At 41.8% G+C, this 24,900-nt stretch overlaps 8 non-coding genes across 8 annotated transcripts; 4 read left to right on the top strand and 4 right to left on the bottom strand.

The window, feature by feature from the left end:
• Nucleotides 1-1,146: 1,146 nt before the first annotated feature.
• Nucleotides 1,147-1,228, bottom strand: TRNAS-AGA. Its single transcript has one exon. It is a non-coding gene; the product is annotated as a tRNA-Ser (tRNA).
• A 1,050-nt stretch (nucleotides 1,229-2,278) lies between these two features.
• Nucleotides 2,279-2,360, top strand: TRNAS-CGA. Its single transcript has one exon. It is a non-coding gene; the product is annotated as a tRNA-Ser (tRNA).
• Nucleotides 2,361-4,212: 1,852 nt separating this feature from the next.
• TRNAS-AGA lies at nucleotides 4,213-4,294 on the bottom strand. The gene has a single exon. It is a non-coding gene; the product is annotated as a tRNA-Ser (tRNA).
• Nucleotides 4,295-6,573: 2,279 nt separating this feature from the next.
• Nucleotides 6,574-6,655, top strand: TRNAS-CGA. Its single transcript has one exon. It is a non-coding gene; the product is annotated as a tRNA-Ser (tRNA).
• Nucleotides 6,656-8,499: 1,844 nt separating this feature from the next.
• On the bottom strand, nucleotides 8,500-8,581 carry TRNAS-AGA. The gene has a single exon. It is a non-coding gene; the product is annotated as a tRNA-Ser (tRNA).
• A 2,632-nt stretch (nucleotides 8,582-11,213) lies between these two features.
• TRNAS-CGA lies at nucleotides 11,214-11,294 on the top strand. The gene has a single exon. It is a non-coding gene; the product is annotated as a tRNA-Ser (tRNA).
• Nucleotides 11,295-20,277: 8,983 nt separating this feature from the next.
• On the bottom strand, nucleotides 20,278-20,359 carry TRNAS-AGA. The gene has a single exon. It is a non-coding gene; the product is annotated as a tRNA-Ser (tRNA).
• A 1,055-nt stretch (nucleotides 20,360-21,414) lies between these two features.
• TRNAS-CGA lies at nucleotides 21,415-21,496 on the top strand. The gene has a single exon. It is a non-coding gene; the product is annotated as a tRNA-Ser (tRNA).
• Nucleotides 21,497-24,900: the final 3,404 nt, after the last annotated feature.

Below are 24,900 nucleotides of genomic sequence, written 5' to 3'. Positions count from 1 at the left end.
TCCAGAGTTTAGGTCCAGCGGTGGAAAGAGCTCTTTTACTAAGTGAAGTTTTGAGCGGATGGGCCTTTAGCGTGCCTCTCTGGGCTAGCCTCGTTGGACGGGAAGAGGTGTGTAGTTGTAAAGGGATGGTGAGTTCAATTGGAGAAGAGTTTTTGATGGCTTTGTGGATTATAGTTAAGGTTTTATAGAAGATTCTCTGATTGATGGGGAGCCAGTGAAGGTTCTTTAAGATGGGTGTAATATGATCCCTTTTGTTGGATTTGGTTAGAATCCTCGCAGTGGCATTTTGTAATAATTGAAGAGGTTTCAAAGTGTTAGCGGGTAGACCAAGCAGTTGATGTGTAATCAAAAACCAGCTTCCCCTCCCCAATGTGTTTAATTCACTCTCATCTCCCCGAGCTGCTTGGAACATGAGGACTTCTGAACTCAATCTGTTCAAGTGACAGGGATATTCACCTACAATATCAATGAACATCAGCCGGCTGTCCCAATAGGACTCACACACAACTAAAAGCTACGGCAGACCATCTGGAAATGGGGAAGCCTTACCAATACCAAGAAAGTAAGTGAGCATGGGAAGGAATTGGCAGTAGGTAAGGAGAGGAGCACGAATGAAAAAAAAAAAAAACAACAACCCTCAAATGATCAAGCGCTAATTCTGTCTCACACGCATGCATGTTGTTAGCAACATGCTCCTTCTCTTTTTTCCATCTTTCTATAAAGCTGTGGCTTTCAAAGGTCGGACTTGAAAGCCATATCCCAGTATGTGCTTGTTGCAGGATCTATGGCAACAATCCTTCATTAATATCTGCACACAAGTTGGTCTATCCTGAATCTGGAATCCTTTCCACCAGCACCACCACCCCCTTTAGAATTCTTTCTCTCCACGAAAGCTCTAAGTTTCTCCAGCTGTGTAAGAGAAGTGTCCCATGCCTTGGCACTGCCTGGATTCTGCCGAGAGAGCAAAAACACTAAAATGTGTTGTCATATTATATTCTGGAATTTGAGTCCATCTGCACGATCCACTTTAAAATTTGAATGTATTAGAAAAGTGCAATACTGCTCAGATGCAGATCATAAAATGCTAGCAGATATCGTCCATACTATTAATGTCAATCTGTCCTTGCCGTCTGGAGCATGAACATTCGTAGTTGGCAGGACTCGAACCTGCGCGGGGAGACCCCAATGGATTTCTAATCCATCGCCTTAACCACTCGGCCACAACTACATCCACACGGTCATTTTTTTAAATCTCTCAGTAACTTGACTGTAGGCACCGCCAAGCAATATTCAGAGTAGTTAATTTGCAGCTCAAGATGTTTCTCTTTTATAAATAAAATGTGGCTCATGTCCCCTTTCCCCTGGGCAGCAATGTGGTGGACAGGAAAAGAGAGGATGGAGCAGGGAGCACTTACTGTATAAGAGAGCAGCGAACAACCATTTTGCTCCAGCCCATCTCCTTCTGGATGTGAATGCATGAGGAGAAGCAGTGAAAAAGGGAACCAATGCTTGGGGGAGAAGAATGTTGTCTCCATTTCCATCTCCTTATAAATCAGCATTGGATAGTCCTGAGTTATCCTTCTCCCCTGGTCTGATTATTTTCTTATTACAGGTCATTTGTACCTCACACCAAGTCAAATGTTTACACATCCTACGCTGATGAAGTTCTTGATTAAAAGAAGTTGGATTGACCAAGAGACATTCACTTCTCAAGATATCCATTGCTTTCAGAGCTTTGTACTCGGAATTTTTCATTTTAAAAATATTCTTTTTCTTTGCTTTACAAATCAAGCCTTAGTGCAGTATATGGAAGGACAGGGGGGTAATAGGTGGTGAGGGGAGAGAGGAGAGGGAGAGTTTTGAAATAGGAACAGAGAGAGAAGAGAAAACAGAGACGTGAAGGAAAGACAGGACAAAAGTGAGATGAGGGAAAGAGACACAAATGCCCACTCTACTTCCAGACATCTGCTCCAGCCCTCCACATATAAGCACCTTGCTTTCTCCTGCTCCAGATGGACGTACGCTCTCACGCCTACTTTATGCTCATGTTCTCCCTGACACTCCCTCACTTCTTTTCTAAACACTTTCCCCATCCCTTTCCTTTTCACACCTACTCCTGCCATTGTATCCTTCACTAAACATCCTTTCCCACCATGTAAAAAAATATATATGCAAATATACCTTCGCTAATCCCACACAGAAATCTCTTCCTCTTCATATGTCTAATCCAAACGCTCATGTTAAAGACATGACTCTGGGAGCTGCAATCGGCCAGCTTGTAGTCGTGGCCGAGTGGTTAAGGCGATGGACTCGAAATCCATTGGGGTCTCCCCTCGCAGGTTCGAATCCTGCCGACTACGGTCCTCAATACAAGGACGTTGTTTGTGCCTTACCTGTTTGTGTCTCTTGCTTTCGTTAAAAACAGGACCCTCCACGATAGATAATGCAAGATTTTGAATACTGAAATGAGAAGGGAAGGTGCTATGGAAACCTATTATTCTAATAACGCTAGGTGATATACGGTATCGCATCTGATTCGAGGATGGAAGGCTGAGTGTTCCTAACATGTTGGGCTTGTCATCCTTTTATTCTGCTAACTTTTATCTCTTCTTAATATTTACTTTACTATTTAGCTCTGTATACCAAGAGCTCTTTATATTTATTTATTTATTTATTTATTTATTTATTTATTTATTTAACAGTTTTATATACCAAAGTTCTAGCAACAAAGTTGCTAATCAATCGGTTTACATTGTAACAATAAAATTGACAGAATGTAGAATAATGTCTTACAGAGAACAGGGTAGATTTAACTTGGAAATAAATAAAATAACTTAATGAGAGCAATAAATAACTTCAACGGAGCAAGGAAAGTACAATTTAAATACAATATAATATAGGAGAATATATATTCGGAAATTGACAGAGTCGGGCCTGAGGTCGAATATTGAAAAGTTCAGAATAGTTATTGGGATTAGGAGAATGCTTGATTAAACAACCAAGTCTTGAGTCTCTTTTTAAAGGTGGGAGTCGATTATTCCAACCTTAGGTCAGGAGGGAGAGAGTTCCAGAGTTTAGGTCCAGCGGTGGAAAGAGCTCTTTTACTAAGTGAAGTTTTGAGCGGATGGGCCTTTAGCGTGCCTCTCTGGGCTAGCCTCGTTGGACGGGAAGAGGTGTGTAGTTGTAAAGGGATGGTGAGTTCAATTGGAGAAGAGTTTTTGATGGCTTTGTGGATTATAGTTAAGGTTTTATAGAAGATTCTCTGATTGATGGGGAGCCAGTGAAGGTTCTTTAAGATGGGTGTAATATGATCCCTTTTGTTGGATTTGGTTAGAATCCTCGCAGTGGCATTTTGTAATAATTGAAGAGGTTTCAAAGTGTTAGCGGGTAGACCAAGCAGTTGATGTGTAATCAAAAACCAGCTTCCCCTCCCCAATGTGTTTAATTCACTCTCATCTCCCCGAGCTGCTTGGAACATGAGGACTTCTGAACTCAATCTGTTCAAGTGACAGGGATATTCACCTACAATATCAATGAACATCAGCCGGCTGTCCCAATAGGACTCACACACAACTAAAAGCTACGGCAGACCATCTGGAAATGGGGAAGCCTTACCAATACCAAGAAAGTAAGTGAGCATGGGAAGGAATTGGCAGTAGGTAAGGAGAGGAGCACGAATGAAAAAAAAAAAAAACAACAACCCTCAAATGATCAAGCGCTAATTCTGTCTCACACGCATGCATGTTGTTAGCAACATGCTCCTTCTCTTTTTTCCATCTTTCTATAAAGCTGTGGCTTTCAAAGGTCGGACTTGAAAGCCATATCCCAGTATGTGCTTGTTGCAGGATCTATGGCAACAATCCTTCATTAATATCTGCACACAAGTTGGTCTATCCTGAATCTGGAATCCTTTCCACCAGCACCACCACCCCCTTTAGAATTCTTTCTCTCCACGAAAGCTCTAAGTTTCTCCAGCTGTGTAAGAGAAGTGTCCCATGCCTTGGCACTGCCTGGATTCTGCCGAGAGAGCAAAAACACTAAAATGTGTTGTCATATTATATTCTGGAATTTGAGTCCATCTGCACGATCCACTTTAAAATTTGAATGTATTAGAAAAGTGCAATACTGCTCAGATGCAGATCATAAAATGCTAGCAGATATCGTCCATACTATTAATGTCAATCTGTCCTTGCCGTCTGGAGCATGAACATTCGTAGTTGGCAGGACTCGAACCTGCGCGGGGAGACCCCAATGGATTTCTAATCCATCGCCTTAACCACTCGGCCACAACTACATCCACACGGTCATTTTTTTAAATCTCTCAGTAACTTGACTGTAGGCACCGCCAAGCAATATTCAGAGTAGTTAATTTGCAGCTCAAGATGTTTCTCTTTTATAAATAAAATGTGGCTCATGTCCCCTTTCCCCTGGGCAGCAATGTGGTGGACAGGAAAAGAGAGGATGGAGCAGGGAGCACTTACTGTATAAGAGAGCAGCGAACAACCATTTTGCTCCAGCCCATCTCCTTCTGGATGTGAATGCATGAGGAGAAGCAGTGAAAAAGGGAACCAATGCTTGGGGGAGAAGAATGTTGTCTCCATTTCCATCTCCTTATAAATCAGCATTGGATAGTCCTGAGTTATCCTTCTCCCCTGGTCTGATTATTTTCTTATTACAGGTCATTTGTACCTCACACCAAGTCAAATGTTTACACATCCTACGCTGATGAAGTTCTTGATTAAAAGAAGTTGGATTGACCAAGAGACATTCACTTCTCAAGATATCCATTGCTTTCAGAGCTTTGTACTCGGAATTTTTCATTTTAAAAATATTCTTTTTCTTTGCTTTACAAATCAAGCCTTAGTGCAGTATATGGAAGGACAGGGGGGGTAATAGGTGGTGAGGGGAGAGAGGAGAGGGAGAATTTTGAAATAGGAAACATAGAAACATAGAAACATAGAAATGACGGCAGAAGAAGACCAACCGGTCCATCCAGTCTGCCCAGCAAGCTTCACACATTTGTTCTCATACTTAACTGTTTCTCTTGGCTCTTAGTAACCTTATGTTCTAATTCCCTTTTCACCCCCACCATTAATGTAGAGAGCAGTGCTGGAGCTGCTTCCAAGTGAAATATTAAGTTTGATTAGTTGGGTAAGCGGCAGCATAGCTCTCTGCCATGAAGCAGAGGGCAATGCTGGAAATGTGTGAAGTATCAGTTTTTCTTTTCCCCTGTCATTGAAGCAAGGAGTCATGCCGGACATGCACCGAAAGTGAAGAATGCCTTGAAAGTCACATTAACTATCATCAAATATTGAAAAGCCTAATAATTGGTAATACCTATAAGCCCATGAACCCATCCCTGTTTTTTTTTCTTTTTTTCTTTTCTTTTTTAATTGGGAGATGGATGCCCTTCATCCTTCTACTCTGTGAAGGTGGACACCTACCACCGGCCACTGGCATCCCGCTCCGTTAATGCCTCTGTGGCTACTGCCGCTCCATGCAGTGTTTTACTACCTGCTCTTTATATGCGTCCTCTAGAACTGATGGATCCCATCCCTGGGTTTTTTTATTATTTATTTAATTGGGAGATGACAGCCCTCCATCCTTCCGCTCCGTGAAGGTGGACACCTACCACTGGCCACTGGCATCCCGCTCCGTGAATGCCTCTGTGGCTACTGCCGCTCTGTGCAGTATTTTACTACCTGCTCTTTATATGGACACCTACCACTGGCCACTGGCATCCCGCTCCGTGAATGCCTCTGTGGCTACTGCCGCTCCGTGCAGTATTTTACTACCTGCTCTTTATATGTGTCCTCTAGACCTGATGGATCCCATCCCTGTTTTGTTTTTTGTTTTGTTTTTTATTTAATTGGGAGATGACAGCCCTACATCCTTCCGCTCCATGAAGGTGGACACCTACCACTGGCCACTGGCATCCCGCTCCGTGAATGCCTCTGTGGCTACTGCCGCTCCGTGCAGTATTTTACTACCTGCTCTTTATATGCGTCCTCTGGACCTGATGGATCCACAATATTTATCCCATGCCCCTTTGAAGTGCTTCACAGTTTTGGACTTCACCACTTCCTCCGGAAGGGCATTCCAGGCATCCACCACTCTCTCCGTGAGAGAGTGGTGGATGCCTGGAGAGAGAAGAGAAATGGATGCCTGGAGAGAGAAGAGAAAACAGAGACGTGAAGGAAAGACAGGACAAAAGTGAGATGAGGGAAAGAGACACAAATGCCCACTCTACTTCCAGACATCTGCTCCAGCCCTCCACATATAAGCACCTTGCTTTCTCCTGCTCCAGATGGACGTACGCTCTCACGCCTACTTTATGCTCATGTTCTCCCTGACACTCCCTCACTTCTTTTCTAAACACTTTCCCCATCCCTTTCCTTTTCACACCTACTCCTGCCATTGTATCCTTCACTAAACATCCTTTCCCACCATGTAAAAAAATATATATGCAAATATACCTTCGCTAATCCCACACAGAAATCTCTTCCTCTTCATATGTCTAATCCAAACGCTCATGTTAAAGACATGACTCTGGGAGCTGCAATCGGCCAGCTTGTAGTCGTGGCCGAGTGGTTAAGGCGATGGACTCGAAATCCATTGGGGTCTCCCCTCGCAGGTTCGAATCCTGCCGACTACGGTCCTCAATACAAGGACGTTGTTTGTGCCTTACCTGTTTGTGTCTCTTGCTTTCGTTAAAAACAGGACCCTCCACGATAGATAATGCAATATTTTGAATACTGAAATGAGAAGGGAAGGTGCTATGGAAACCTATTATTCTAATAACGCTAGGTGATATACGGTATCGCATCTGATTCGAGGATGGAAGGCTGAGTGTTCCTAACATGTTGGGCTTGTCATCCTTTTATTCTGCTAACTTTTATCTCTTCTTAATATTTACTTTACTATTTAGCTCTGTATACCAAGAGCTCTTTATATTTATTTATTTATTTATTTATTTATTTATTTAACAGTTTTATATACCAAAGTTCTAGCAACAAAGTTGCTAATCAATCGGTTTACATTGTAACAATAAAATTGACAGAATGTAGAATAATGTCTTACAGAGAACAGGGTAGATTTAACTTGGAAATAAATAAAATAACTTAATGAGAGCAATAAATAACTTCAACGGAGCAAGGAAAGTACAATTTAAATACAATATAATATAGGAGAATATATATTCGGAAATTGACAGAGTCGGGCCTGAGGTCGAATATTGAAAAGTTCAGAATAGTTATTGGGATTAGGAGAATGCTTGATTAAACAACCAAGTCTTGAGTCTCTTTTTAAAGGTGGGAGTCGATTATTCCAACCTTAGGTCAGGAGGGAGAGAGTTCCAGAGTTTAGGTCCAGCGGTGGAAAGAGCTCTTTTACTAAGTGAAGTTTTGAGCGGATGGGCCTTTAGCGTGCCTCTCTGGGCTAGCCTCGTTGGACGGGAAGAGGTGTGTAGTTGTAAAGGGATGGTGAGTTCAATTGGAGAAGAGTTTTTGATGGCTTTGTGGATTATAGTTAAGGTTTTATAGAAGATTCTCTGATTGATGGGGAGCCAGTGAAGGTTCTTTAAGATGGGTGTAATATGATCCCTTTTGTTGGATTTGGTTAGAATCCTCGCAGTGGCATTTTGTAATAATTGAAGAGGTTTCAAAGTGTTAGCGGGTAGACCAAGCAGTTGATGTGTAATCAAAAACCAGCTTCCCCTCCCCAATGTGTTTAATTCACTCTCATCTCCCCGAGCTGCTTGGAACATGAGGACTTCTGAACTCAATCTGTTCAAGTGACAGGGATATTCACCTACAATATCAATGAACATCAGCCGGCTGTCCCAATAGGACTCACACACAACTAAAAGCTACGGCAGACCATCTGGAAATGGGGAAGCCTTACCAATACCAAGAAAGTAAGTGAGCATGGGAAGGAATTGGCAGTAGGTAAGGAGAGGAGCACGAATGAAAAAAAAAAAAAACAACAACCCTCAAATGATCAAGCGCTAATTCTGTCTCACACGCATGCATGTTGTTAGCAACATGCTCCTTCTCTTTTTTCCATCTTTCTATAAAGCTGTGGCTTTCAAAGGTCGGACTTGAAAGCCATATCCCAGTATGTGCTTGTTGCAGGATCTATGGCAACAATCCTTCATTAATATCTGCACACAAGTTGGTCTATCCTGAATCTGGAATCCTTTCCACCAGCACCACCACCCCCTTTAGAATTCTTTCTCTCCACGAAAGCTCTAAGTTTCTCCAGCTGTGTAAGAGAAGTGTCCCATGCCTTGGCACTGCCTGGATTCTGCCGAGAGAGCAAAAACACTAAAATGTGTTGTCATATTATATTCTGGAATTTGAGTCCATCTGCACGATCCACTTTAAAATTTGAATGTATTAGAAAAGTGCAATACTGCTCAGATGCAGATCATAAAATGCTAGCAGATATCGTCCATACTATTAATGTCAATCTGTCCTTGCCGTCTGGAGCATGAACATTCGTAGTTGGCAGGACTCGAACCTGCGCGGGGAGACCCCAATGGATTTCTAATCCATCGCCTTAACCACTCGGCCACAACTACATCCACACGGTCATTTTTTTAAATCTCTCAGTAACTTGACTGTAGGCACCGCCAAGCAATATTCAGAGTAGCTAATTTGCAGCTCAAGATGTTTCTCTTTTATAAATAAAATGTGGCTCATGTCCCCTTTCCCCTGGGCAGCAATGTGGTGGACAGGAAAAGAGAGGATGGAGCAGGGAGCACTTACTGTATAAGAGAGCAGCGAACAACCATTTTGCTCCAGCCCATCTCCTTCTGGATGTGAATGCATGAGGAGAAGCAGTGAAAAAGGGAACCAATGCTTGGGGGAGAAGAATGTTGTCTCCATTTCCATCTCCTTATTAGGGATGTGAATCGTTTTAGGACGATTAAAATTATCGTCCGATAATTTTAATATCATCTTAAACCGTTATGGAACACAATACAATAGAGATTCTAACGATTTATCGTTATAAATCGTTAGAATCGTGAGCCGGCACACTAAAACCCCCTAAAACCCACCCCCGACCCTTTAAATTAAATCCCCCACCCTCCCGAACCCCCCCCCAAATGAGTTAAATAACCTGCGGGTCCAGCGGCGGTCCGGAACGGCAGCGGTCCGGAACGGGCTCCTGCTCCTCAATCTTGTTGTCTTCAGCCGGCGCCATTTTCCAAAATGGCGGCGAAAAATGGCGGCGGCCATAGACGAACACGATTGGACAGCAGGAGGTCCTTCCGGACCCCCGCTGGACTTTTGGCAAGTCTCGTGGGGGTCAGGAGGCCCCCCACAAGCTGGCCAAAAGTTCCTGGAGGTCCAGCGGGGGTCAGGGAGCGATTTCCCGCCGCGAATCGTTTTCGTATGGAAAATGGCGCCGGCAGGAGATCGACTGCAGGAGGTCGTTCAGCGAGGGTTCCGGCGCCTCGCTGAACGACCTCCTGCAGTCGATCTCCTGCCGGCGCCATTTTCCGTACGAAAACGATTCGCGGCGGGAAATCGCTCCCTGACCCCCGCTGGACATCCAGGAACTTTTGGCCAGCTTGTGGGGGGCCTCCTGACCCCCACGAGACTTGCCAAAAGTCCAGCGGGGGTCCGGAAGGACCTCCTGCCGTCCAATCGTGTTCGTCTATGGCCGCTGCCATTTTTCGCCGCCATTTTGGAAAATGGCGCCGGCTGAAGACAACAAGATTGAGGAGCAGGAGCCCGTTCCGGACTGCTGCCGTTCCGGACCGCTGCTGGACCCGCAGGTTATTTAAGTCATTTGGGGGGGGTTCGGGAGGGTGGGGGATTTAATTTAAAGGGTCAGGGGTGGGTTTTAGGGGGTTTTAATGTGCCGGTTTTGCGATTTTTCGATTTTTAGATTTTTCACGTTTTTTCACGATATTTTACCCCCCCAAACGGCAACAATACGATTCCCTCCCCCTCCCAGCCGAAATCGATCGTTAAGACGATCGAGGACACGATTCACATCCCTACTCCTTATAAATCAGCATTGGATAGTCCTGAGTTATCCTTCTCCCCTGGTCTGATTATTTCCTTATTACAGGTCATTTGTACCTCACACCAAGTCAAATGTTTACACATCCTACGCTGATGAAGTTCTTGATTAAAAGAAGTTGGATTGACCAAGAGACATTCACTTCTCAAGATATCCATTGCTTTCAGAGCTTTGTACTCGGAATTTTTCATTTTAAAAATATTCTTTTTCTTTGCTTTACAAATCAAGCCTTAGTGCAGTATATGGAAGGACAGGGGGGTAATAGGTGGTGAGGGGAGAGAGGAGAGGGAGAGTTTTGAAATAGGAACAGAGAGAGAAGAGAAAACAGAGACGTGAAGGAAAGACAGGACAAAAGTGAGATGAGGGAAAGAGACACAAATGCCCACTCAACTTCCAGACATCTGCTCCAGCCCTCCACATATAAGCACCTTGCTTTCTCCTGCTCCAGATGGACGTACGCTCTCACGCCTACTTTATGCTCATGTTCTCCCTGACACTCCCTCACTTCTTTTTCTAAACACTTTCCCCATCCCTTTCCTTTTCACACCTACTCCTGCCATTGTATCCTTCACTAAACATCCTTTCCCACCATGTAAAAAAATATATATGCAAATATACCTTCGCTAATCCCACACAGAAATCTCTTCCTCTTCATATGTCTAATCCAAACGCTCATGTTAAAGACATGACTCTGGGAGCTGCAATCTGTCAGCTTGTAGTCGTGGCCGAGTGGTGAGGGGAGAGAGGAGAGGGAGAGTTTTGAAATAGGAACAGAGAGAGAAGAGAAAACAGAGACGTGAAGGAAAGACAGGACAAAAGTGAGATGAGGGAAAGAGACACAAATGCCCACTCAACTTCCAGACATCTGCTCCAGCCCTCCACATATAAGCACCTTGCTTTCTCCTGCTCCAGATGGACGTACGCTCTCACGCCTACTTTATGCTCATGTTCTCCCTGACACTCCCTCACTTCTTTTCTAAACACTTTCCCCATCCCTTTCCTTTTCACACCTACTCCTGCCATTGTATCCTTCACTAAACATCCTTTCCCACCATGTAAAAAAATATATATGCAAATATACCTTCGCTAATCCCACACAGAAATCTCTTCCTCTTCATATGTCTAATCCAAACGCTCATGTTAAAGACATGACTCTGGGAGCTGCAATCTGTCAGCTTGTAGTCGTGGCCGAGTGGTTAAGGTGATGGACTCGAAATCCATTGGGGCCTCTCTCGCAGGTTCGAATTCTGCTGACTACGGTCCTCAATACAAGGATGTTGTTTGTGCCTTACCTGTTTGAGTCTCTTGCTTTCGTTAAAAACAGGACCCTCCACGATAGATAATGCAAGATTTTGAATACTGAAATGAGAAGAGAAGGTGCTATGGAAACCTATTATTCTAATAACTCTAGGTGATATACGGTATTGCATCTGATTTGAGGATGGAAAGCTGAGTGTTCCTAACATGTTGGGCTTGTCATCCTATTATTCTGCTAACTTTTATCTCTTCTTAATATTTACATTACTATTTAGCTCTGTATACCAAGAGCTCTTTATATTTATTTATTTATTTATTTATTTATTTATTTATTTAACAGTTTTATATACCGAAGTTCTAGCAACAAAGTTGCTAATCAATTCGGTTTACATTGTAACAATAAAATTGACAGAATGTAGAATAATGTCTTACAGAGAACAGGGTAGATTTAACTTGGAAATAAATAAAATAACTTAATGAGAGCAATAAATAACTTCAACGGAGCAAGGAAAGTACAATTTAAATACAATATAATACAGGAGAATATATATTCAGAAATTGACAGTCGGGCCTGAGGTCGAATATTGAAAAGTTCAGAATAGTTATTGGGATTAGGAGAATGCTTGATTAAACAACCAAGTCTTGAGTCTCTTTTTAAAGGTGGGAGTCGATTATTCCAACCTTAGGTCAGGAGGGAGAGAGTTCCAGAGTTTAGGTCCAGCGGTGGAAAGAGCTCTTTTACTAAGTGAAGTTTTGAGCGGATGGGCTTTTAGCGTGCCTCTCTGGGCTAGCCTCATTGGACGGGAAGAGGTGTGTAGTTGTAAAGGGATGGTGAGTTCAATTGGAGAAGAGTTTTTGATGGCTTTCTGGATTATAAAGGTTTTATAGAAGATTCTCTGATTGATGGGGAGCCAGTGAAGGTTCTTTAAGATGGGTGTAATATGATCCCTTTTGTTGGATTTGGTTAGAATCCTCGCAGTGGCATTTTGTAATAATTGAAGAGGTTTCAAAGTGTTAGCGGGTAGACCAAGCAGTTGATGGATAGCACAGGGATATACGGGGAAATCTGCATTTTTCATGACTGGTAGTGCACACACAAACAAAAAAAGAAATGAAAAAAAAAACAAAAACAGAGATGTGCAGGAAGAATGTGTCTATCCGCCCAGCTCTCCTCCTCCTCCCTTCCTTTCTGCTTTACTCTCAGCTTCCACCCAGTTGCACCGTAAGCCTAGAACAACCTCAGAAAAGGGAAGGACAGACTGTCTAGGTAGAGAGCAATTCTGGCTAGCAACTTTCTATAATTACACTCGGAATTGGAATTTTGACATGGATTGAAGAAATCCAAATCTACCAATCAAGTCATAGCCAGGCTAGCTGGAGAAATGCTTTCTATAAGGCAAACATAGTAGAAGAGGACAGATAAAGACCAATTCACAACTCAGGCACCCGTTCTCTACCAGTTTAGGTACATAATTCTATATAATCCAATGTGTAATCAAAAACCAGCTTCCCCTCCCCAATGTGTTTAATTCACTCTCATCTCCCCGAGCTGCTTGGAACATGAGGACTTCTGAACTCAATCTGTTCAAGTGACAGGGATATTCACCTACAATAACAATGAACATCAGCCGGCTGTCCCAATAGGACTCACACACAACTAAAAGCTACGGCAGACCATCTGGAAATGGGGAAGCCTTACCAATACCAAGAAAGTAAGTGAGCATGGGAAGGAATTGGCAGGGAAGTATAAGATAAGGTAAAGAAACACAGTAGGTAAGGAGAGGAGCACGAATGAAAAAAAAAAAAAACCAACCCTCAAATGATCAAGCGCTAATTCTGTCTCACACGCATGCATGTTGTTAGCAACATGCTCCTTCTCTTTTTTCCATCTTTCTAAAAATGTGTGGCTTTCAAAGGTCGGACTTGAAAGCCATATCCCAGTATGTGCTTGTTGCAGGATCTATGGCAACAATCCTTCATTAATATCTGCACACAAGTTGGTCTATCCTGAATCTGGAATCCTTTCCACCAGCACCACCACCCCCTTTAGAATTCTTTCTCTCCACGAAAGCTCTAAGTTTCTCCAGCTGTGTAAGAGAAGTGTCCCATGCCTTCGCACTGCCTGGATTCTGCCGAGAGAGCAAAAACACTAAAATGTGTTGTCATATTATATTCTGGAATTTGAGTCCATCTGCACGGTCCACTTTAAAATCTGAATGTATTAGAAAAGTGCAATACTGCTCAGATGCAGATCATAAAATGCTCTATACTGAGGGCACTATTAAACTACCGGTTCTCTTTCCCGAAGTAGTTACATCACCAATAAGAGAACTCAAAAATCTATCAACATTCAATTTCCCATTTTTATTCATGAAATATATATATATTTAAAAGATCCTATCTAGACAATAATTACTCTCTAGCACACTCATCCTTCCATACTTCAATCATACCACACATATAAAAACATCATATTATAATGTAAAATTCCATCACCACAAATATAATTTCAATTCGGATAACAATATGAAGCAAAATTTACAATATTATATAAATTTAATTTTCAATATGTATTACATGATATTGCAATTCATTTCTTTAGATATATATAACTTCGTTTACTTATGTCACAGCATTAAACTCCTCTTTAAATTCTCTCAATCAAAAACAGTGACATCGTCCGCTGGACCTATCCGACAAGGCCTCCTTGTTTCGCCCTCTCATCTGGGCTTCATCAGGGAATTTATCGCCACAGTTGCCTTTAATTCATTCTGTATTAAACAAAACCACCAATGTGAATATCCATCCTCCCATTTTTTTAACCCTTTAAAAACTAACCCACATATACCAAACATTAAACATAGAAAGGATCTACCTCTGCACATCATGACATCTTTTTTCACAGCTTGACAAATGTAATCTCCGTTATTATGTCCAAGTAATCTTTAATCCATGTAATTTTCAAAATGTTGGTAAAAGTGATTCCACATATCACTTCGCTAACTCCGGAAGCGAACCCTGCAACCAAAAAATAGCGAATACTACCATCTAACCGCAGCTTGGAAAATCGCAGCTTAACAAAAAACCTTGAACAGGACGCTCAACCAACTAACTCCATACTCACACTTCCTCCGGAACTCATGACATCACGTACAGCGGCATGATGTAAAACCATCAACCTGAGACGAATTCTTTATAAGGCTACCAATTAGTACCTAACTAATCCCACCTATAAACCCTTCTCAATCACTTATCACACAAAGCAATCCATTAATCCCTAAGAAACCCCATAAACGAAAAACCTCACATATATACCAAAGCAAATCACTCACAGAAATCCTTGCCATTCGATTGGACCATTGAGTCCGTGAGGTGCACTAGTCTGCCACTCGAAAATAAATCTCTGCTCCACTCTCCTCAGAACTGGAGATAAATCACCTCCCCACTGTAAGGTGATTCTTTTGATAATAAAAAATCGTAACTGTTCAATCTCATGTTTTGCATCTATCCAATGTTTTACCAATGGAGCATTTATTTTCTCCATCCTAATCCTGCTCTTGTGTTCGATAATACGTGATCTTATAGACCGAATAGTCTGTCCAATGTAAATTAAAGAGCACGGGCATAAAATTACATACACCACTCCTGCTGATTCACAAGTGAACTGTTCTGAAAGAGTATAAGGATGTTTTAAATTGGGATGGTTAAATTGTTGTATCTGCAAAACATGTGGACAAACCGAGCAACTCCCGCACTGCAATTGTCCAGCCATATTGTCATCTCTATAATGTGAATACTTAAAAGTTTTTAAACTATCCCATAAATTCTTTCACTTTTTGATGGCAAAAATAGGGGATTCATCAAAGACTTTCAAAGGGGACAAAATCTTCCAATGTTTTTTTTATTAAATCCCTAATTCTATTTATTTATTTATTTATTTATTTAAAATTTTTATATACCGACATTCATCCAGGATATCATATCGGTTCACATTGTAACACAAAAACAAACGCACGGCATGGCGCTTTACATTGAACAGTAAAAACATAATAACAAGGCATTAACGAGAGGGGGGAACAGTAACATGGGAAGTTTTGCAGTAAAATTATAAACAAAGTTTGCAATTATATACATATGTACAAAAGAAAGAAACTATAAGGTTAATTTTAATCAGGCTAGGAGATAAGAAGGGGAAGAGAAGGGAGGAGAGCGAGGAAAGAGGGGGCAGAGAGAAAGAAAAGAGGGTGGCGGAGAAAAGGGGAGGGGGAGAGGGGCGGTAGAAAGGGGAGCAGGGGAGGAGTGTGGTGAGTGGGGACAGTGGTGAGGTATAGTGAAAAATTAAGTGTATGCTTTTGCAAAGAGCCAGGTCTTGAGCTTCCGCTTGAAAGATTTGAGACATTCTTCTTGCCGTAGTTCAGCAGGCATTTTGTTCCAAAGGGTCGGCCCGGCTATCGATAGTGCACGGGCTCTTGTGGAAGTGAGTTTATAGAGTTTAGGAGAGGGGGTAGGCATGGTTGCGAGATGTGCTAGTCTGGTGGGCTTGTTAGACTGGTGAAGACGGAAGGATTCATTGAACCAGTTCATTTCGGGATTGTATAGGGCTTTGTGGATGAGAGAGAGAGCCTTATATTGTATGCGGGAGGCTATTGGAAGCCAATGTAGGTCTTTTAGAACGGGTGTAATATGGTCATGTCTACGTAAATTGGTCAAGATCCGGGCTGTGGTGTTTTGTAAGATTTGAATGGGATGGATGGCATTGTTAGGTAGGCCGAGGAGTAGGGAATTGCAGTAGTCGGTTTTGGCGAAGATTGTGGTTTGGAGAACTGTACGGAAATCGGGGGGATGTAATAAGGGTTTGAGTTTTTTTAGTGTGTGGAGTTTAAAGAAGCCGTCTTTTAGAATGTTATTTATGAATTTCTTTAGTGTGACGTGACCATCAAGAATGATACCCAGATCACGGACTTGTTGAGCAAATTGGAACTGAGGAGAAGGGGGGAGGATCGGTTGGTTTTGGGGTGAGATGAGCATAATTTCAGTTTTATTGGTATTAAGAGCAAGGTGGATGGAGGAAAGGAGATTGTTAATGGAATGGAGGGTTTCATTCCAGAAGTCCATGGTTTTTGATAGGGAGTCAGTGATGGGTAAGCAGCTGAACATCATCAGCATATATGTAGTGAGGGAGGTTTAGACTGGAGAGGAAGTAACAGAGGGGCAGAATGTAAATATTGAATAGGGTTGAGGATAGGGAGGATCCCTGAGGGACACCTCGGTTGAGGGGGATGGCCTTGGATACGTGATTTCCTAGCTGGATTTTGTAATCTCTATTACTAAGGTAGGAGTTGAACCAATTGTGGGCAACACCTGTAATACCGATTTCAGTTAGCCGCTGTAGGAGAATAGGATGGCTAACTGTGTCGAAGAGGACTTGGCTGAAAAGGGAATAGAACAAATGGTTCTAAAGGGAATTTCTTTCTGTGCTTTAATCAATAAATTTTCCCTATTAGAGTATAATGCCCTTTTATAAGCTTTTTTAATAATTGATCTAGAATATCCTCGAGCCATAAATTTCTCTCTCAAGATTTGGGATTGTTGTTTAAAATCTTCAACAGATGAACAAAGTATCTCAAAAATTGTCCCGTTGGTATATTATCTTTTAATTGTCTGGAGTGAAAGCTACGAGAGTGTAACAAATTATTTTTATCTGTGGGTTTTCTATATATCGTGGTTGCAAGCTTGTTGCCCACAATATATACCTTCATATCTAAAAAAGGTACCAATGTTGAATCAATATTAAAAATAATTTTTAGATGTGAATTTCCTCCATTAATCTCTTGCCAAAAAATCTTCAAATCATCTAATGTTCCCCTCCAAATTAAGAAAACGTCATCAATGTATCTGGCCCACCACACCACTTTATTCCACCATAAAGATGTATATACTAGAGATGTGAATCGTGTCCTCGATCGTCTTAACGATCGATTTCAGCTGGGAGGGGGAGGGAATCGTATTGTTGCCGTTTGGGTGTGTAAACTATCGTGAAAAATCGTTAAAATCGTGAGCCGGCCACTAAACCCCCCTAAAACCCACCCGACCCTTTAAATTAAATCCCCCACCCTCCCGAACCCCCCCCCAAATGCTTTAAATTACCTCGGGGATCCGGCGGTGGTCCAGAACGGCGGCGGTCCGGAACGGCCCCCCTCAATAGAACGTGTTGTCTTTCGGCCGGCGCCATTTTTCAAAATGGCCGCCACAAAATGGCGGCGGCCATAGACAAAAACGATTCGACGGAGGAGGTCGTTCCGGACCCCCGCTGGACTTTTGGCAAGTCTTGTGGGGGGTCAGGAGGCCCCCCCAAGCTGGCCAAAAGTTTCCTGGGAGTCCAGCGGGGTTCCGGGAGCGATTTCTTGCCGCGAATCGTTTTCGTACGGAAAATGGCGCCGGCAGGAGATCGACTGCAGGAGGTCGTTCAGCGGGGGGTTCCGGACCGCCGCTGAACGACCTCCTGCAGTCGATCTCCTGCCGGCGCCATTTTCCGTACGAAAACGATTCACGGCAAGAAATCGCTCCCGGAACCCCGCTGGACTCCCAGGAAAATTTTGGCCAGCTTGGGGGGGCCTCCTGACCCCCACAAGACTTGCCAAAAGTCCAGCGGGGGTCCGGAACGACCTCCTCTGTCGAATCGTTTTTGTCTATGGCCGCCGCCATTTTGCGGCGGCCATTTTGAAAAATGGCGCCGGCCGAAGACAACACGTTTCTATTGAGGGGGCCGTTCCGGACCGCCGCCGTTCTGGACCACCGCCGGATCCCCGAGGTAATTTAAAGCATTTGGGGGGGGTTCGGGAGGGTGGGGGATTTAATTTAAAGGGTCGGGGTGGGTTTTAGGGGGGTTTAGTGTGCCGGCTCACGATTTTAACGATTTATAACGATAAATCGTTAGAATCTCTATTGTATTGTGTTCCATAATGTTTTAAGACGATATTAAAATTATCGGACGATAATTTTAATCGTCGAAAAACGATTCACATCCCTAGTATATACTACTCTACTCTCGAAATCTGCAACATATAGGCAAGCCACCGTGGGTGCAATAGGGGATCCCATGGGGATTCCTGAAATCTGTAGAAAAAAATGATTCTTATAAGAAAAAAAATTGCAAGTAAGCACCAACTCAGCGATGTTCATCAAAAATTGTAATTTTCTGTCTGAAAACTCCATGCCAGATAATTCCCTCTTTATCATTTCTAATGCTTCATCTTGCGGAACATTCGTATAAAGCGCTTCAATATCAGCTGATGACAACAAAATCTCCTCTGGAAAAGTTGGAAACTGTTCTATACGGTTAAGAAAGTCTATTGAGTCTTTAATGTACGAAGGTATGGAAAACAATTTTGGTTGTAATATCCTATCCAAGTATTTGGCTAAAGGTTCTAAAATTGAACCAATGCCAGACACTATAGGTCTTCCGGGGGGGGGAGGCTATTAAAGATTTATGTACTTTAGGCAGAATGAAAAAATGTGGAGTAACAGGATGCATAACAGATAAGAAGTTAAACTCTTTCTTAGAAATAAGTTTACCATCAAATGCTTCTTGTACAAGGTTATTCACCTTTTCATGTAGCTGGAACGTAGGGTCACTAGTCAATTCACGATAAAAGTGAACATCTCTTAGCTGCCTCATTATTTCCAAATCATAGTCAACTTCATCCATAATTACCACTCCTCCCCCTTTGTCTGCCGATGTAATAATGATAGACTCATCATCCCGTAACAATTTCAAAGCCTGCCATTCCTCTTTGGTAAGATTATATGAAGGATACTCAATTGATTGTTCTAACAAAGAGAGATCACTTAAAACTAAAGTTTGGAACGCTTGTAACAAAGCACTAGGGGGAGTCGGAGGTACCCAGCGAGATGGTTTGTACAATTTATTATCCCCTGTATCAAAATGAGTATCTCCAAAAAATTCCCTGATCTGTAACCTTCTAAAGAATTTTTGGAGTTCCACCCGGGTTTGAAACGCATCATAAACTGCATACGGTGCAAATGAAAAACCTTTATCTAACAAGGAAATCATGGGATCAGTTAATGATTTATTAGAAAGATTAAACACTATTGAGTTACTTAATGTCACCTGCGTCGATTGTAACTGGTTGACGTTTGTTGAAACCCCTGGGGTCTGGACCCCCTGAACTGTCTGCCTCCTCGAGCACGGGACCCTAAAAAAGATGATGAAGACGCACCTCGCATGGATGACTGACCTCCCGTAGGCTGATCTGTCACTGGTTCCTGAAATCCCACCCGTCTGTTATCTTTTTTCTTTCTGTTCCCATTTTCACTGGATTCCTCAGTGGAGTCATCAGATGATGAGAAATCTCCACGTTTTTTAACTCTACGTTTTCTGTTTGCATTCATCCACGGGTAAACATATCCAACTGTATAGTCCTTCTCATCTCTGTTAAGTTTTTCTATTTTCAATTGTCTAGTCTCCTTTCTATATGCATCCAGTTGTTCTTGGATGTCTTTTAACTGATTTTCCACCATTTCACTAGAAACCTCTTCCTGTAACTTGGATAATTCTTCCTCAATATCTTTCTTAAGAATCTCTATTTTCTGTGTTGTGGTTTCCACAATTAACACCATTAAATCATGGGAACACTTATTCAAGATGGCATTCCATCAATGAATAAAGTGTTCATCTTCTGCAAATAAGGAGGGTTCCTTATTAAGTCTAAGACCACGTGGTATACGTTTTATATTGTAGTATTCAGCCAGCGTCGCCGCATGTAATTCCATTCTTATCTCTTTACGTTTATTGTTGGTATAATTATCCTAACTACTCTTAGGTGGAATATGTGTGCCAGAATCAAATAAATGAAAACCCGCCAGTATTTCTGACGCGGCCTGTTCAGAATATGCATACATGCTGGCAGATATCATCCATACTATTAATTTCTTTCTGTCCTTGCCGTCTGGAGTATGAATATTCGTAGTTGGCAGGACTCAACCCTGCGTGGGGAGACCCCAATGGATTTCTAATCCATCGCCTTAACCACTCAGCCACAACTACATCCTCACAGTCATTTTTTTTTATCTCTCAGTAACTTGACTGTAGGCACCGCCAAGCAATATTCAGCGTAGTTAATTTGCAGCTCAAGATGTTTCTCTTTTATATATAAAATGTGGCTCATGTCCCCTTTCCCCTGGGCAGCAATGTGGTGGACAGGAAAAGAGAGGATGGAGCAGGGAGCACTTACTGTATAAGAGAGCAGAGAACAACCATTTTGCTCCAGCCCATCTCCTTCTGGATGTGAATGCATGAGGAGAAGCAGTGAAAAAGGGAATCAATGCTTGGGGGAGAAGAATGTTGTCTCCATTTCCATCTCCTTATAAATCAGCATTGGATAGTAGGCATGTCCTGAGTTATCCTTCTCCACTGGTCTGATTATTTTCTTATTACAGGTCATTTGTACCTCTCACCAAGTCAAATGTTTACACATCCTACGCTGATGAAGTTCTTGATTAAAAGAAGTTGGATTGACCAAGAGACATTCACTTCTCAAGATATCCATTGCTTTCAGAGCTTTGTACTCGGAATTTTTCATTTTAAAAATATTCTTTTTCTTTGCTTTACAAATCAAGCCTTAGTGCAGTATATGGAAGGACAGGGGGGTAATAGGTGGTGAGGGGAGAGAGGAGAGGGAGTTTTGAAATAGGAACAGAGAGAGAAGAGAAAACAGAGACGTGAAGGAAAGACAGGACAAAAGTGAGATGAGGGAAAGAGACACAAATGCCCACTCAACTTCCAGACATCTGCTCCAGCCCTCCACATATAAGCACCTTGCTTTCTCCTGCTCCAGATGGACGTACGCTCTCACACCTACTTTATGCTCATGTTCTCCCTTACACTCCCTCACTTATTTTCTAAACACTTTCCCCATCCCTTTCCTTTTCACACCTACTCCTGCCATTGTATCCTTCACTAAACATCCTTTCACACCATGTAAAAAATATATATGCAAATATACCTTCGCTAATCCCACACAGAAATCTCTTCCTCTTCATATGTCTAATACAAATGCTCATGTTAAAGACATGACTCTGGGAGCTGCAATCGGCCAGCTTGTAGTCGTGGCCGAGTGGTTAAGGCGATGGATTCGAAATCCATTGGGGTCTCCTCTCACAGGTTCGAATCCTGCCGACTATGGACGTTGTTTGTGCCTTACCTGTTTGAGTCTCTTGCTTTTGTTAAAAACAGGACCCTCCACGATAGATAATGCTTTACTCTCAGCTTCGAGCTGAACTTTCATAAATCCACCATATACCAAATGTTGTTGTTTAATTGTATTACTATTATTTATACTGTTGTTATTTACACTGTTTTTACTCTTGTTACTGTTATTCTATCGCATTAATGTTATCTAGTTGTTCCCTGTACTTGACAAAGGAAATGCTTTGCTTCCTGCACCTTCAAGTTATATGTAAACTGATGTGATATGTAAATTGAACACCGGTATATAAAAACAAATAAATAAATAAAATGTCACAGCCGCAAAGCCTATAATGTAAGCTATAATGTATAATGTAAGCTTTTATTTGTTTTGTGTATATTTAATTCTATCATTTATATGTATTTCATGTTTTATGTGTTGTAATTTGCTTAGTACAGTTATTCCAATATAGGTGGATGATAAATGTTTTAATAAATGGAAAAAATACATACAAATTAAAGACATGAACCAACTTTTAAACTGCCAGAAAGAAAATATCTAAACAGTCTAGTTGTGGCAAACCTGGGAACATATGTTAATGAAAAAATGAAACAGTGAATTGAAATGGAATGAGAAAACATGTTAAACTGTTCAGGTAATTCATGGCAAGGGAAAAAAACAAGATCAGGCTGCCTTAAATAAACTGATTCTACAATCTGAGGAAATACAAAGGAGCTGGGAAACAAAATGTTTAAAAGCAGAGCTTCTGTTGAAAAGCAGAGCTCTCAAATAATTCATTTTTAATGAAACTGCTTTAAGCACGACTAAGACCCTGGGTTCAGGCAATGTCAGGGATCTTAGTCCCACAAAACTCATGCATCTTTAAAAATATACTTGGCATGAAACTATCTTTTCTTCCCAGCTAGGTTCTTGGATATCTTGGATAATGATTTAATGCTCAGAGAAGGGGTAGACTAATGATTAACATGATAAGCAAAGAACCAGGGACAGCAGGATTTAAATCCCACTTCTCCCACTGACAATTCTTCAAACCACTTCATCTCCAGGTGTCTCAGGCACACACTGGAAAGCTTTAGGAGGTAGGAACATATTGATCCTGAATTCTAATAATGCTGCTTCCTGCCTGTTATGATTTACTTAAATCTAGCATCAAAATATATTAATGGAAGCCATTAAAATTGCTACAAGATTGTTTTTCTGGACTGGTGAAGGCATAGAAAAGAAAAAAAAATATTGGGTGTAATAAAATATTTATTTTTTCTATACCCTCAAATTAAAATATTTCAGGCATTTCTGAGGTTATGAACTTTCTCCAAGAACATAAGAAAATAAGAACATAAGAACACGCCATACTGGGTCACACCAAGAGTCCATCAAGCCCAGCATCCTGTTTCCAACAGTGACAATTCCAGGCCATAAGAACCTGGCAATTACCCAAAAACTAAGTCTATTCCATGTTACCATTGCTAGTAATAGCAGTGGATATTTTCTAAGTCAACTTAATTAATAGCAGGTAATGGACTTCTCCTCCAAGAACGTATCCAATCCTTTTTTAAACACAGCTAAACTAACTGCACTAACCACATTCTCTGGCAAAAATTCCAGAGTTTAATTGTGCGATGAGTAAAAAAGAACTTTCTCCAATTAGTTTTAAATGTGCCCCATGCTAACTTCATGGAGTACCCCCTAGTCTTTCTATTATCTGAAAGAGTAAATAACCGATTCACATCCACCCGTTCTAGACCTCTCATGATTTTAAACACCTCAATCATATCCCCACTCAGCCTTCTCTTCTCCAAGCTGAAAAGTCCTAACCTCTTTAGTCTTTCCTCATAGGGGAGCTGTTCCATTCCCCTTATCATTTTGGTCAACCTTCTCTGTACCTTCTCCATCACAATTATATCTTTTTTGAGATGCGGCGACCAGAATTGTACACAGTATTCAAAGTGCGGTCTCACCATGGAGCGATACAGAGACATTATGACATTTTCCATTTTATTAGCCATTCCCTTTCTAATAATTCCCAACATTGTTTGCTTTTTTGACTGCCACAGCACACTAAACCAACGATTGCTATGATGCCTAGATCTCTTGCTTGGGTGGTAGCACCTAATATGGAACCTAACATTGTGTAACTATAGCATGGGTTATTTTTCCCTATATGCATCACATTGCACTTATCCACATTAAATTTCATCTGCCATTTCGATGCCCAGTTTTCCAGTCTCGCATGCAGTTCCAGCTTTAGAAAATAAACTTCCTGTAATCCTAGGAGAGTCTTTAGAATCCAAGGTTGAACAGGAATTTTTAAAATGTTAAAGTCTCATAAATGTTGACTTCCTGCTGAAGGCTTTCTTTAGAGCCCCTTTTAACTCCTTGCTTCTCAAGCTATATATCAGCGGGTTTAAGAGTGGGAGAGTGACTATACACATTGCAGTAGGCAGCTTGTTTGATTTAGTAGAGTCCCCAGTCTCAGGATGCATATACGCTCCTATCAAAGTCCCATATAACAGAAAGATCACTGTAAGATGGGAGGAGCAGGTGGAGAAGGCCTTGCTTTTCCCCTCTCTAGAACGGATTTTCAGGATGGTGGAGATGATAAACACATAGGATGTCAGAGTTAGGAGAAATGGGGTGAAAATTGTAAAGGCCCCCTCCGCAAAATTCATAATTGGAATGAAAGAGGTGTCTGTGCAGGAAAGTTTCACCAGTGCTTCAGTTTCACAGAAGATGTGATTGATTACATTGGAGTCACAAAAAGAAAACTGGGATATAACAATAGTGTGAGGCAAGACCTCTATTGAACCTGTTATCCATGAGATAGCTGCCAGAAGAGCACAGACCCTCTTATTCATGATAATGGTGTAACGCAGGGGATTGCATATTGCAACATAACGATCATACGCCATGGAAGTGAGAAGGGTACATTCTATTCCTAGAAACATCATGTAGCACTGCAGCTGCAGGATGCATCCACTGAATGATATGTTACCATTGTTTGATAAGAGGATTGCCAGCAGTTTTGGCATAATGGTGGTCAAAGAGCAGATATCTAGGACAGATAAGTTAGCCAAGAAGAAATACATGGGGGTGTGCAGATGTCGATCGGCACATACTATGCAGATAACGAGGAGGTTCCCCAGCACGGCCATCAGGTAGAGGAGTGAGAAGAGAGTGAAGAGAGGGAGCTGCAGCTCTGGGAACTCTGAGAACCCCAGAATCAGAAATTCTGTCACACTGGTCCGATTTCTTGTTTCTCTGGATTCAAGCTTCATGGAGAACTAAAGAATCAAAAGAATAGGAAAAAATGAACCCAATTTAAGCAATTCAATGTTCCAAAAATGACATCACAGAATATTTCTAAAAATGTTGAAGTAAA

This window comes from Rhinatrema bivittatum, chromosome 16, assembly GCF_901001135.1.
Source record: "Rhinatrema bivittatum chromosome 16, aRhiBiv1.1, whole genome shotgun sequence".
Classification (NCBI taxonomy): Eukaryota; Metazoa; Chordata; class Amphibia; order Gymnophiona; family Rhinatrematidae; genus Rhinatrema; species Rhinatrema bivittatum.
The sequence above is the reverse complement of the archived record's forward strand: the minus strand, read 5'-3'. Positions and strand labels throughout refer to the sequence as shown.